The sequence below is a fragment of the Eretmochelys imbricata genome, chromosome 4, assembly GCF_965152235.1.
Source record: "Eretmochelys imbricata isolate rEreImb1 chromosome 4, rEreImb1.hap1, whole genome shotgun sequence".
Classification (NCBI taxonomy): domain Eukaryota; kingdom Metazoa; phylum Chordata; order Testudines; family Cheloniidae; genus Eretmochelys; species Eretmochelys imbricata.
The window spans coordinates 99,834,517-99,847,867 of NC_135575.1; the positions used below are offsets into that span (position 1 = coordinate 99,834,517).

The following is a 13,351-nucleotide window of genomic DNA, read 5'->3' on the forward strand; positions in this document are numbered from 1 at the left end:
GGGAGGAGAATCCTCTATTTTCTCTGCAACCAGTTAGCTGAATATCTTTATCTTGAGGGCCAGGAACTGAACATATTTCCTTGCAAGCATCAGGTGACTAGTGTCTCATCTTGTACTAGCATTAGAAGAGCAATGAACATACCTAATTTCCACATAGGAAACCCAGGAAAACTGTTCTGGGGAAATGCAAACCATTACCAGTTCTAGTGTTTATTCTTCAACAGGAATCAGGACTGCAGTGCTTCAGTTTTACCAGACTTCCCCTGTTTAATTTTGTGTTTTTGTAAAACACTTCAATTTTTTTTTCTCCTTTTCACTCTGTTTTTTTTTGTAGAAGAATCAAATATTGTCCTACTAGTCCTAAGAGAGTGGGTCGCAGTATGCATCCGATGAAGTGAGCTGTAGCTCACAGAAGCTTATGCTCAAATAAATTGGTTAGTCTCTAAGGTGCCACAAGTACTCCTTTTCTTTTTGTGAATACAGACTAACACGGCTGTTACTCTGAACCTGTCAGTATGCAGGGAGCTCCCTTGTGGGGACATTACTGTCCTTCCCATGTGTGGGCAGGGAATGGGTAGGCAGCAGCATAGCCTTGATTCTGCCCCACATGTGCCAGCTAGTGCTGCTGTTCTGGCACAGAGAGAAAGATAACTGATATTGGTTTAATCCAGTAGTAGATTGTTCCCCTCCCAAAATTAGAGGGGAAATCAGGGAAGGAATAGTGACATTTGGTATCTGAATCCTCTCTCATTCCTGCTCCTGTTACTTGCTATCGCTTGATCCAGGCAGATGTAAACTGAAAATCTAGTCTTTAGTGTTTTAAAGAGTCATACTTTACTTTCAAGAGTTTTAAACAGTTATTCAATGATTGATTATTCTTGTTTGGCAGTTTTGTTTTGATGGTGTAATTTCATTTCAGAACATTATAGTCTACATCAAATTAGTACTTTTTCTGTTAATAAGATGAGGTTAGGAAACTGTTCATAGAGATAGTGATTAATTGATCACTGAGTATTTTGGAATCTCCTCACTGGTAGCTGTCTTGGCTGAGAAAGAATTAGTTACCCAGTGTAGCAATGAGTGAGGTGTAGTTTTACAGTAGACTTCGTGCATTCCAGTTCACTAACTGTTTGGCTCAGGGGTGGGCAAACTTTTTGGCCCGAGGGCCACATCAGGGTTGTGAAACTGTATGGAGGCCCCAGTAGGGAAGGCTGTGCCTCCCCAAACAGCCTGACCTCCACCCCCATCCACTTCCTGCACCCTGACTGCCCCATCAGAACCCCCAACCCATCCAGCCCCCTCCCCCCGCTTCTTGTCTCCTGACCACCCCCCCGGGACCCCACCTCCTATCCAACCCCCCCTGCTCCCAGTCCCCTGATTGCTGCGACCCCTATCCAACCCTCCCTGCTCCCTGTCCCCTGACTGCCCCCCGGGACCCCCAGCCCCTTATCCAGCCCCACCGCTCCCTTACCATGCTGGCTGCCGCTCAGAGCAGCAGGAGTTCACAGCCCCGCCTCCTGGCCAGAGCCAGCCATGCCACTGCGTTGCCCGGCAGGAGTGGTGGGCCAGAGCGCTGGTGGCACAGCGAGCTGAGGCTGCGGGGGAGGGGTTACAGCTGGGGAGGGGCTCGGGGTAACCTCCCCGGTCCGGAGCTCAGGGGCCAGGCAGGACGGTCCTGCAGGCCGTAATTTCCCCACCTCTGGTTTAGCTTGATGATGTAAGGTTGATTTTCTTGTGATTGGTCTAATGACTAGAGTAGGATATTGGAAGCCAGGACTCTCGAGTTACCTACACTGATTCCTTTGTATGCCATTAGGGAAGTCAGGTTCTGAGATCTTAACACCTCTGAAGATGAGGTCACTAGTCTCTGACTCAGTTCCTCACCTGTAAAATGGGACAATTCTTACCTATACCTTACAAAAAAATGTGATGCCTTTGAGACTGAAGTCCTCTATCCACAAAACAAAATAAGTAGATCTAAAACTGCCCCATAATCCCCATCAATGTTCTTCATCCATGCCCTAGAGGGACCACTGCTGTGGCTAACAGGACAGTTCACTTTCCTTGTGTGTATACCTGTCCATTAGGAACTGAACTGAAACCATCAACTCATTTCATAAAGCCTACTGAAAACTGATGGTTGCTATCAGCTTGGGCTGTATTTGAACCAGTGCAGTGACACAGTTTAAAATGATCCTTGTGTTAAGGAATTAGTTGGTAGTACAATATGGAGGAGTTTGTATCTAGATCACTGGTACACATTCGTCTCCCATTACTAGTTAGCATAGGATCTCTGCTAAGGGCTCTGCTGTGTGAAATCTGTTTCTAGTGAACCTGCATCAGAACCTTCTTTGGCATACTAGGAAAAGGGGCTGAAATCTCACGGGCACATCTGTTGAGCAGTGGTTTCTGGCAGACCTGGTGGAGGTACATTAATGTTGTAGGGAAGCTTGTTCTGGAGTTGTCTGTTGCTGTTCCTTTTCCGTAGATAAGCAAAAGGCTTCCATTTCTGTCAACAGAAGTTTTTGATGAACATACACACAAGAAAAGAGTTCATTCTCCGAAATAAAGGCTCTGCTGTTGCATCAGATTCTCTATCTTTATTTGGTGCTGGCAGTTATTATTTGTGAATGGAAAATGTTATCTACAGAATCAACAGCAATTCTCTAGAGCTTGAGTTGCTTCCTATAAAAGCAGCACACAATAAACTGTGAAGGAAGGAAATCAAGCCCTAGGGAAACTCTCTCATAAGATGGCTACGCTACTGAAAGATGAGAGGCTCTTCAGCTGCATCTGCACTTGCAAACTTGGTAGCCATCATTCACCTATGGCGCAGTTTTGCAAGTGGTAATATCAGTGGAAGCTGTGGTGTTAGGGCAGTGTAAGATGTGGCTCAGCCATTTTTACTACCTGGTATATTATCCTTGCAAACATAGAGGAAATACCCATACCTCATGCGGGGGAAAAACTGAAAAGGGAATTTTAAAAACAAGGTAAAAGTCACTGTGGAGTAGTTGTTTAAGTTTTAGTTTACTTTCACTGAATGCAGCTTCTTTCTTTCTCAGGCTTAATGCAGAATGGTACTATTATGGGAAATAAGTTTGTTTTCATTCAGTTAAACAGGATCTTTTAGAAATATTGAGTGTTGTGGTATTTAACATCAGTGTTTGTTTTAATGAAGAACATTTTTCTTTAGAAATAGATGCTGATGTTAATTGCTACAACACTAGCGCTTTCTGAAAGATGTTGTTTCTTAAGAGTGTGAAAATGTATTGACCTTTCCCTAATAGCTCTCTTCTACATTAAATCCAAGAAAGGTGGCATCTGAGTTCTTTAAGTGTAAACTACATGCCAAATACCACACCCTGCCAAATGACTTGCTTTTGTTTTTCACTGAGATGGTGGATATCTTTGTTGTTGCACGATGGATCATTCTTTCAAATAATTCAAGTTTCATATCCTATATGTTATATCACTTGTTGATGTAGTATGGAGTGTGGTCAGAAGGAAGTGTGTTTTAATTACTGTTTTGATTTTACGACCCTTTTTTTTAGATTTTTTGATTAAATGATTTTAGAACATTAAGTGCACAGATTCATCACTGCAGTGTTCCTATTTTTTGCCAGTGATTTCAATGGACGTCTGTCAATGTAAAACTAGAGTAACACAGTGGCAAATCAAGCCCATAGAGTATACCAACAGGTTTCAAAGTAGCAGCCGTGTTAGTCTGTATCCGCAAAAAGACAAGGAGGACTTGTGGCACCTTAGAGACTAACAAATTTATTTGAGCATAAGCTTTAGTGAGCTACAGCTCACTTCATCGGATGCACTGATGAAGTGAGCTGTAGCTCACGAAAGCTTATTCTCAAATAAATTTGTTAGTCTCTAAGGTGCCACAAGTCTTCCTTTTCTTTTTATAGAGTATACTGAACTCCTTAAAGAATAACCTAAGATTCATCTTAATACATCACTTGTATATTGTAATAAGGTTTAACCAAGTATTGCAATAAGGTTACTAGTCCAGTTGGGTGTCTAAAACTGCTACTTTGTACATTTAATTATGAATATTCAGTAGTCCAACTATAGATATTCAGTAGTCCATTTTTACCGTATTTCTGGGTGACATCGATATATTCTTTGTACAGTTTTAATACAGGTGTGTCTGGTTCTTATTGGACTACTGTGTCTTGATTAAAATTAACAAAATGTGAGAGGAGAATAAAATTGGTAATAGTTGGTGTAATGCTGGAGAAATTACTTTTTTTCTGTCTTTTTTTTTTTTTTTTTTTTTTTTTAATTTTTAAAGCACTTCAGCTCTTACTGAGGTAGTGTGATGGGGTGTATAAATCCCACACAGGCCAACAAAAGGTGGGAGCCTGAGGATCCAATTAGCCTTGGAGGGCATATTGGGTTCAAGTCAGTGTCAGTCTCGGCTGAGGAGGGGCTGGGTGATTGCTCCATAAAGGAGTGAGTTAAGAGCAGTAGGGAGAGGAGATCCAGTGGTAAGGAGGACCTGTGTCCTCTCCTGAGGGGAAGGGTCCTGGGGAGGGGCAGAGTGGAAATCCTTTCCTGGGTGGAGAGGCTGAAGAAGGACCAGAAATAGGGGGAAGAGATGAACAAAGGTGTAAGGAGCCAGGTTTAGCTTCTGTGATGGGCCTCAAAGAGGGAGGTCAGGACTCGAGGAAAATAACTCTGCAGTTTGATGTTCTGATAATAGGACAGAGGACAAAGGGGAACTGGAAGAGAGACTGAAATCTCAAATCTGTTGGTGTGGGATGGAATTAATCATTGTTTTGTTTGACATCACTCGGTGGAGAGAGTGGAACTGAAGAAAGTTCCCAGGTGGGGCAGAAGACATTGTGGTTTGTTACCTGTGTTTGAATACTGGTGAAGTATATAATTTAGGACATTAAGGACCTTGATATCCCAGAAGGTGTGGGACCTGGCCGTAGGGTCAAGTGCCCCACAACATGGGATGGATGACAGTGTCACTAGGGTGCGCTCTGGGATGTTGAGCTGCAATAAAGCAATGAGGAGACACTCCAGGACAGTGAGGTCCATCACCAGTGGTATGGGTGCACTTCATGTACAGAGGCTTAGTGCATAAAGTGGCAGTGAGAGATTGATGTGTGCTCTGGCTTTTGTGTGTAAATTCAGCAAAAGTTGGAAGCATAATTTAGGTTTGTTTTGTCTGTCTTACATATTTATATAGTCCTCATTACTGACGTACCTGAGCATCTCACGATCTTTAATGTATTTATCATCACAACACACTCCTATGAGGTAGGGAAGTACTGTTATCCCAGTCTTAAAGATGGTAAACTGAGGCACGGTGGGCCAGATTTTTACAAGTATTAGATACCTAAAGATGTAGCTAGATGCCTAAGGGGGTTTCAAATGCATTCCCATTGAACTCAAGGGGAATTAGGTCCCTAGGTGCTTCTGAAAATCCTACTAGATACCTATCTGCATCTTTAGGCACCCAATACCTTTAAAAATATGATCCACTGAAACTATGTGATTTCCTAGAGGTCACACAGGAGGTCTGTGGCTGAGCAGGGAATTGACCCAAGGTTTCCCAAGTACTAGATTAAGACCCTTGCCATTGGCCCATACCTCCACTTTTCCAGGCTAGACTGTACTTTCAAAAAATGAGTGGAATGCTGCATGCTCCTAGAGCAGCTTGTATGGACCAGCTCATAGCAACATAATCCTTTGAGAGACACGCATCTGTCAGTTGATGTAACTGGGACAGATGCAAAGGAAATTTCATTTTGAAAAAGGTGGGAACGTAAGAATTGATACCCTGTATCATACCAATGGTCTATCTAATGTCCATCAGTGACTGATATTAGCTGCTTCAGAGGAAGATGCAAGGAACATTTCTTCCTGATCTCCATTAGTTAGAGGATGACTTATATCCTGAAGCAAGAGGGTTTTTATACCTTCCTAAACTGATGGATATTTTTTAATCCTTATATTTGAACTCTGGATGATCTTGTCGTCTGTATAAATGTTCACTCCTTTTTTTGAATCCTGCTAAGATCTTCGTCTCAATGTTAACGTGGCAATGAGTTCCTTAGTCTAACCATTCCTCGTGGGGAAAAAATCCCAGTTTCAATTTTAAATTTGTCACTTTTTCAGTCTCATTCTATGTTACCTTGTTGTTGTTTTATGGGAAAGAGTGCTTAGGTGTTCTCCATCTACTGTCTCAGTAACCTTCATTACATAGTGCACTTTCATCATGTTCCCTCTTATTCTCTAAGGTAAATATTCTTCTCTCTCTCTCCTCTTATCAAAGTTTTTCCATGCCTCTAAAGCATTCTCACTGCCTATCTCCAAACTCCCCCAGTCTCTGCTATGTCTTTTTTGAGATGGGTCAGATGGATCTGTGACTTTTCTCAACCACCTAAACTTAGACCAAAAATGAGAATCCTTGATGCATATCTGAGATTCAAGCTAGCTAAATCAATCAATCAATCAATCAATCAATCAATCAAGTGTGTGAGCACGCACACACACACACACTTCAATACCACTCTGTGGCCTTTCATTGCCACAAATAAAGCTGCTATTAGAAATTTGATTACAGCAGCATTCCTTCTGCTAAAAGTTATGGTGTCTAACAGGGATCTCAAACTCAAATCGCCACGAGGGCCACATGAGGAATAGTACATTGGCTCGAGGGCTGCATCACTGACACCTTTTCATATAAAGGTATAAAAGCCACTACGCTGCCCCCATCCCCACTCCGCCCCTTCCATGAGGCCCCGCTCCTGCGTGCCTCTTCCCACCCGTTCCCCACCCACATTCCAAATCTTTTCCGAAACCAACTCTGCCCCCTTCCTGCCCCTATTCCAACCCCTTCCCCAAATCTCTGCCTCCTCCCCTGAGCGTGCTGCTCACTGCTCCTCCTCCCCCACCTCCTGGAAAGCGCTAAGTGCCACCAAACAGCTGTTTGGCGGTGGAAAGCACCTGGAGGTAGGCAGAGGGGCAGGGACGCAGTGCACTGGAGGGGGAGGGGGAGCGGCGGGTGAGGGCAGCTTGGCAGCCACAGGAAATAACTTGGGTGGGGACGGGAAGTTTGGTGGGCCACAGCAAATATGAGGCCCATGGGCCACGTGTTTGAGACCGCTGGTGTATAACTTAACCAGTTGGGTATCAGAGGGGTAGCTATGTTAGTCTGGATCTGTAAAAGCTGCAAAGAGTCCTGTGGCACCTTATAGACTAACAGATTTATTGGAGCATAAGCTTTCGTGGGTGAATACCCACTTCGTCGGCATACCCACTCGGTTGGCATCCGACGAAGTGGGTATTCACCCACGAAAGCTTATGCTTCAATACGTCTGTTAGTCTATAAGGTGCCACGGGACTCTTTGCCACTTAACCAGTTAGTTTATTCATAATGTAGTTGCAGAACACTTGGCTCCAACTCATTCTTGATTGACATATATCTTGAGAAGCATAAATAAATCCTCATTCAGAATTGCTACTGTTGCCTTTGAATCAGAAGAGTACATTTCACCAATCCTAGATTAGTGTTGTTGAGATACAGAACACATGCTTACAGCTCGAAACTTTCTTTTCATCCTTCTTTTCAAGAAGAGCAGTACTTCATGATGAGATGTCACTGTTTACTTTAACATGCTGTTAAACCATGTATACGAAGGTCTATCAACTGTATGCCTCAGAGTAAATATACAATGTTGGTCTACCTAATATCTTACACAAAAAGATCCAGATGATGATTTGTAATTGAAGATTATCTATAGTAATATGAATGAGAAAGCAGGATGAGCATGATTGGCATACTTATTGGAAGGGTGGTCCTGTGGGTGAAGCAGAGGAGTGGAAGTTCAGAGTTCAGGGTATATATTCCTGGCTCTACCACAAACTTCCTGTGTTACTTTGTACAAGTCATTAAACCTTTCTATGCTTCCTTTTCCTGATCCATAAAATAAGGATAACAGCACTGACCTCACATCGTTATTATGAGGCTTTATTATTGACCAATTCATTCCTGATTTACTAGTGATACACTGGTATAACTGCATTGAAATCAGTAGAGTTGCATTCTGCCAAGCCAGAAGAAAGACAGGAGGCAATGGATGTGGATTATTTAGGCCACAACTTCATTCACTTAATTCACCAAACTTTATTCAGAAGTACCTGATGATAAATTATACAGTGCAAGTCATCATCATTTCCTCAGTCTTTTCCACACAATCCCCAACCTGGTCCCAAGCATCCTGCTGCCAGGATGTCCCTCATATGAGGAAGAATGGGTCTATGAAAAGTCAGGTGTCCGCTCCCTCCTGTTCCAGACATAGGAGCCCTGAACCCCATTTCCTCAGCTCCCTTAAGGGGAGGGGATTGAAAAAAATGGAGGGTTCAGCTCCCCACTGTACCAGATAAGGGAACCCCAAAGCCCCCCCCAGACCCCAGCGCACACTTAAACAGTGCTTTCCTTCAAATCCTTTTCCAATCCATTTTATCCTATAACCGTGTCCCTTCTGAGTTCCTGCACTGGTCATCAATCATGACTTTTATCTACTAAGTTGCAACATTATAATTCCTCCCCTCCTCCCTGCCTGTGCCCCACTGGGTCCTAGAACTGCTGTAGGGAAAGTGGAAAAACTGACACCCCCCGCCCCCCTCGGCCTATCTGGCAATGGAGGACAAATTCTTTCCCAGCCATGTCCGTCAAGAAAAATTTGAGGTCCACTACATCATATTAGCTGGGGCCCCTCCCATTTCACCCTAGTTACAGACATTTGGGGGCTTTCAGGGCCCCAATACAATTCCCCCCAGCCGTGTTCCCAACCCCCAGGGAGAAAAGGGTGACTGGCAACCTGGTCCTTGTGAAAATGTCATGGTTCGGTGCTGCCAGTCCGATCCAAGTAAAAGAGGTCTTCCCTGGGGCTGCATGGGATATAAATACCCCCTCCCACCCTCCACCCACAAACACACTCTTCCAATCAGCAGGAAGGGCAGTGCCCCTGCTTCCTGGTCTTTCCAGCAGTGTCCAATACACTTCCCCCTCCCCTGCCTGTTTTAAGGGGAGCCCTTAAAGGGGCAGCACACTTTTTCTTCTGGACAGCTGGACAAGGACCAACTCCATAGAGGCATGATGAGCACATTGGCATAAAACTGGAGTATCAGAATGGCAAATGAGGCCCCGGGAGCCAGATCTTCAGATGGTGTAAATTGACGAAGCTTCACTGGAGCTGCACCACATGAGGATCTGCCCCCATTTCTGTAAACCTTATTTAAATCCTTGGCTGGTATGTGTAGTAGAAATGCAAAGTAGTACGATTATTTAGTATGTCTTTGTGCATTTCTTTGAACACCATGATTGTGATTTGAAGGAACAATGTTTCCATGTAAATAGTGGCTTTAGCCTACACTGTTTCCACGAAGACACTCAGGCCTTGGCTATACTGGCAAGTTTCTGCGCAGTAAAGCAGCTTTCTGCACTGTAACTCCTGAGGTGTACACACTGCCAAGCCACTTACTGCGCAGTTTCTGTGCAGTTGTAGCTCTGTAAAAAAACGACCCCCACGAGAGGCGTAGAGCTTTCTGCGCCAGGGCTACAGCGCTGCGGTGCCAGTGTAGACACAGTGGTGATTACAGCGCTGCGATTGGCCTCCGGGAGGTGTCCCACAATGCTTGTTCTCGCCTCTCTGGTCATCGGTTTGAACTCTACTGCCCTGCCCTCAGGTAACCAACCGTCATCCCCACCTCGTACATTCCTTTGTAATTTTGAAAGTCCCCTTCCTGTTTGCTCGGTGATGCGTGGAGTGGTCTCAGTGCATCTTTCCAGGTGGCCATGCCTGCTTCACGCACCAGGCATGGATGCAATACTCGGTGGCGACCCCACCTCCACTGCGAGGACCACTGTGGATTCTTCGGTGGCTCACCTGCCGGTCGAAAGTGGACAGAGCCAGGAGGAGGAAATCTTGGACGAGGATGTGGAGGAGGAAGGGGACCCAGAGGCAGAGGATGACTCAGAAGTCAGAGATGCATGCAGCCAAGAGCTCTTTTCTACCCCAGAGGAGCCTAGCCAGTCACAGCTATCGGATTTTGGCGAAGCGCAAACAGGGGAGGAGGCCCCTGGTAAGTGGATTTGATTTTGGGAATCAAATCGCTGAAGCGAGTTGTTGGGGGAAGGAGGGTTGCAGAAAGCAGGCTTGTCTCCCACCACATGCTTCATCTGAGCGGCGGAACAGGCTGTTGATAGACTCCCTCACTTCACGGGAATCTCCCTCACAGATCTCCAGGAAACTCTTGGAGATAACGGGCAATCTGCTGCCATGGGTTCTTCGGCAGACTGCTTTGTTTCTTGCCTCCATTAACTGTAACTTTCCTGTACCACTGTGCCGTCACGGGGCTGGGGGAAGGGGACCATTGCTGCACACAGGGAGCCGCATAGAGGCCAGGACGGAAGCCGCAGTCTTGGAGAAGACCCTCCCTTGATTCCCTGCTGACCCTCAGCAGCGAGATATCTTCCATAATGATCACATCCTGAGGAAAGTGTGGGGACAGGAATGATTATCAGGTCTCCCCTACAGTGCTGGCTCTCTCCAAGAGCTACGTGCCCAGTGTACAGCAGGATCCAAGAAGAGAGATTTACCTTGTCCCTGCGGCTACTTATTGTTTTGGGGGTCTTGTGACAGGTGTGTGAGTACTGGCTGTGTTTTTAAATCACTGAATCAGTGTTCTCTGTGTTGCAAACAATACTGCTTCTGTAAAATGTTGCATTTAAACTTCACAGAGATGACATTGGGAGCCCAGCCTCCCTCTTTGTTATTGGTGGCTGAAAGGCTGCTCAGAATTAGAAAGCTGCCAAGAAGAACTAAGGAGGACTTTCTGTGTGATGTTATGATGCACTCTGCTGCTGAGAAACAGGAATTGAAGGAGTGGTGGGACAGCGAGAAGAGGGATCAAAAGGAGAACGCGGCATGCCTGAATGAAGCCATGAAGCAGTTCTTAAAGGTTATGGAGCGCCAAGCAGACACGCTCCAGGCAATACTAGCTCTTCAAACCGAGCAGCTCCACGCCTGCCCTCCCCTGCAGCCGCTGTTGCAAAAGTCTTTCCCGTGCTGCCCCCAGACACCGCCAACACACTCTTATCAACCTCCTGGCTCCAGTCTGTACCCCCTGCATTCCACTCCTCCCTTCTCACAGTCCAGCACTGCGGACTCCCACTACCCTCTGCACTCAACACCCATCCTTCTGCAGTTTGGCCATGCTGAAGCACAGTACCCGCTGCACTGTACGCCAAAGGAGAAGGTTGGATATGATCCCTGGACATACACAACTCTTTAGCCGTTCTGGGACCTGACCTTCCCTCATCCCCCTCACTGCTGATGGTTTTTTTTGGTTTGACACTCTCCTCCGGTTGTTGTTTTTTAATAAAAGAATTGTTTGTTTGAAAGAAATCTTTATTGTATTAATTGAAAGCAAAAAGAGCCCTGCAAAGCAACTTACAATTATGTTAAACCCACATATTGCATTGTCTGCACCAATTACCTCCTAGCATTACGAGCACTACACTCCTAAGCATAGCAACAAATATTAGTGGCTTTCAGCCTCAAATTGCTGCCTCAAGGCATCCCTGATCCTTAGGGCCCCATGCTGCTCTCCTCTAATAGCCCTAGTCTCTGGTTGTTCAAACAAAGTCTCCAGGTGCTGAGCCTCTGTGGTCCAGCCCTGAGTGAAGCTTTCACCCTTCCCTTCACAGATATTATGGCATGTACAGTACACGGCTATAAGCATAGGAATATTGTCATCGGCCAGGTCCAGCTTCCCATAGAGGCATCATCAGCGGGATTTTAAATGTCCAAAAGCACACTCAACAGTCATTCTGCACTTGCTCAGCCTGTTGTTGAGCTGCTCCTTGCGGCTGTCAAGTTACCCCGTGTATGGCTTCATAAGCTATGGCATTAAGGGGTAGGCAGGGTCTCCTTTTTGGAAAGTGTAGGGGACAATTTCCTGGTGCAAGTGCTGGAGGAACCAACTAGGGGCAGAGCTCTTCTTGACCTGCTGCTCGCAAACTGGGAAGAATTAGTAGGGGAAGCAAAAGTGGATGGGAACCTGGGAGGCAGCGACCATGAGATGGTCAAGTTCAGATCCTGACACAAGGAAGAAAGGAGAGCAGCAGAATACAGACCCTGGACTTCAGAAAAGCAGACTTTGACAACCTCAGGGAACTGATGGGCAGGATCCCCTGGGAGAATAACATGAGGGGGAAAGGAGTCCAGGAGAGCGGGCTGTATTCTAAAGAATCCTTATTGAGGTTGCAGGAACAAACCATCCTGATGTGTAGAAAGAATAGTAAATATGGAAGGCGACCAGCTTGGCTTAACAGTGAAATCCTTGCTGATCTTAAACACAAAAATGAAGCTTACAAGAAGTGGAAGATTGGACAAATGACCAGGGAAGAGTATAAAAATATTTGCTCGGGCGTGCAGGAGTGAAATCAGGAAGGCCAATTCACACCTGGAGTTGCAGCTAGCAGGAGATGTTGAAAAGTAACAAGAAGGGTTTCTTCAGGTATGTTGGCAACAAGAAGAAAGTCAAGGAAAGTGTGGGCCCCCGTACTGAACGAGGGAGGCAACCTAGTGATAGAGGATGTGGAAAAAGCTACTGTACTCAATGCTTTTTTTGCCTCTGTCTTCACGAACAAGGTCATCTCCCAGACTACTGCACTGGGCAGCACAGCATGGGGAGGAGGTGACCAGCCCTCTATGGAGAAAGAAGTGGTTCGGGACTATTTAGAAAAGCTGGACAAGCACAAGTCCATGGGGCCGGGTGTGCTGCATCCGAGAGTGCCAAAGGAGTTGGCGGATGTGATTGCAGAGCCGTTGGCCATTATTTTTGAAAACTCATGGCGATCAGGGGAAGTCCCGGACTACTGGAAAAAGGCTAATGTAGTGCCCACCTTTAAAAAAGGGAAGGAGGAGGATCGTGGGAACTACAGGCCAGTCAGCCTCACCTCAGTCCCTGGAAAAATCATGTAGCAGGTCCTCAAGAAATCATTTCTGAAGCACTTAGAGGAGAAGAAAGTGATCAGGAACAGTCAGCATGGATTCATCAAGGGCAAGTCATGCCTGACCAATCTAATTGCCTTCTATGACGAGATTACTGGCTCTGTGGATGAGGGAAAGCAGTGGACGTGTTGTTCCTTGACTTTAGCAAAGCTTTTGACATGGTTTCCCACAGTATTCTTGCCAGCAAGTTAAAGAAATACGGGCTGGATGAATGGACTATAAGGTGGATAGAAAGCTGGCTAGATCATCGGGCTCAATGGGTAGAGATCAATGGCTCCATGTCTAGTTGGCAGCCGGTA

The 13,351-nt window shown here is 45.6% G+C and overlaps 1 protein-coding gene across 1 annotated transcript in view; it reads left to right on the top strand.

Moving 5' to 3' along the window:
* Positions 1–13,351, top strand: part of APBB2 (amyloid beta precursor protein binding family B member 2) — a 285,381-nt gene that overhangs the window by 63,330 nt on the left and 208,700 nt on the right. The window lies entirely within an intron of this gene.